Below are 1,816 nucleotides of genomic sequence, written 5' to 3'. Positions count from 1 at the left end.
AACATGGTTGTTCAATGCTTCATATTATTACCGAGCTTCAATGGTAATAGGAATAACAAATTTAGAGGAAAAGAGTATAACAATGCTTTATCCGATGTGGGTATCTTGCTACTCCGATTCCGCATGTGTTTTCACAGCATAAATTAGATGTTGTGGTGAATGAGATGTTCGTGATATAGGAAAAATATAACATGAAAATGTCACCTATGGGAATCCAAATTCACTTCAAAACGAAACCAATTCGAGATGGCCTAGTCCTCTCTGGACGGGTCTAGGACATGCCCCGCGAAGACAACTGCGCCGGTCGCCTCCTCCACTATGAAGTATGCAAACAGATGATCAGCTACAAAATCCACTCTGTGAGGTGGCGGCCGCCGTATCGCAGAAAAAAGTACAATATTCACCATGGTGACGGCCGCAGCTTTGGTACCTTCCTCATTCACCTCGATGACCGCCTTGTGGATCACATCACCGACGACCAATGGCAATCCGGATTCATTGTGCTCTACCATGCGAGACAGATCGGCCTCAGCACCAAATGGCAGTTCAAGCCCCAATTTCTTCAGGATTGTTACGACACTGCTTTCAAAGGACAACTTAAACCTAGGCAACCGGAAATTGTTGACTTCGACCTTCTACTTTGGCAGGTGCTCGTGCAGGAAGCCATGCTGGTTTGCTATCGTGTCAATCAGGTCTAGTAGGCCGTTGCGGGCATCTGGGAGGAAGATGCACATAGAGAACTGCGTATGCTTGTGATCATCAGATTCGGAGGACGCCTTCTTACGCTTTTTACTATCAGAGGACACCTTCGCATAGCCTGTCAATGTCGGAGAAAAAATTATAAGAGGACTGAACCGCAAGATTGAAAGCATCAATGCGTACCGTGGCCAGCGGGATTACCTTGCGCTTTTGCCATCTTGTACCGTAGTTTGAGCACCTTAAAGGCTTAAACCCGTCGTGCACAGCAATGAACTGGGACAAGCCGCTCTCCATGAAGGGCACGTCGACATTGCCGCCGTCCAGCCGGTAGAAAGGCTTGTTCCTGGTGCACTTCTTGCTGAACGGCTCATCCCACTTGCCCTTGAAGTATATGGCGTTGCCCAGCACCACGCGGGTATCATGTGTTATTGATCCCAGACCAAAGACCGAATCGATCAGATTGCTCGTGGCATTGTCAACCCACGCATTGATCTGTCCCCGTGTCGCATCCTTGTTGTGGATGAAGTCGACGTTGCTCGCCTCGGCCTTGAATTGTCCACGACGGTGCTGCGGTTGGCGGCCTTCAGCGAGCACGTGAGGTCGCTCCAGACGCCGCACGCGAACGCGACGCGCGGACCGCCGGAGCCGGACTGGTCCGTGAGAGTGTCCGTCGCCAGCCGGGAGATGAACTTCTTGAGCTTACGGCGCGACTGTGCGCCGAGGACGCCGAGGATCTCGTCCTTGGTGGCGCCCCGAGCTCCGGCGGCCAGTAGCCCGAGGGCGACGTAGATGGACAGCGGCGAGAACACCAGGTTGCTGTTCGCCTTCTCCTTGGCCAGACACCTCGCCAGGCCGGCAGAGAGGGCCGCCGGGCCGGCAGAGTCGGACTGCACACTCTGGTTCCTCGTCTCTGCCATGGCTGGCCCTCTCAGCTCTGAGACAGAAAGAGAAAGTTTCGACGAAAAACGATGATCGGATCTTTTGCTTGATATATATACACGGTAACAATAATTCCCTTTATTTATGCACGGTGATTAGGTCGGTTCATAATTAAATTCATAAAAATGGAAACGTATACGTGCCTCTCACGTTTTTATCAGCTGCGTATGTCCTTGGT

The 1,816-nt window shown here is 51.5% G+C and overlaps 1 pseudogene; it reads right to left on the bottom strand.

Moving 5' to 3' along the window:
- Positions 1-251: 251 nt before the first annotated feature.
- Positions 252-1,616, bottom strand: LOC127304329 (putative serpin-Z8; annotated as a pseudogene).
- Positions 1,617-1,816: the final 200 nt, after the last annotated feature.

This window comes from Lolium perenne, chromosome 5, assembly GCF_019359855.2.
Source record: "Lolium perenne isolate Kyuss_39 chromosome 5, Kyuss_2.0, whole genome shotgun sequence".
Lineage (NCBI taxonomy): Eukaryota > Viridiplantae > Streptophyta > Magnoliopsida > Poales > Poaceae > Lolium > Lolium perenne.
This window is presented reverse-complemented; position numbering and strand designations above follow the sequence as displayed.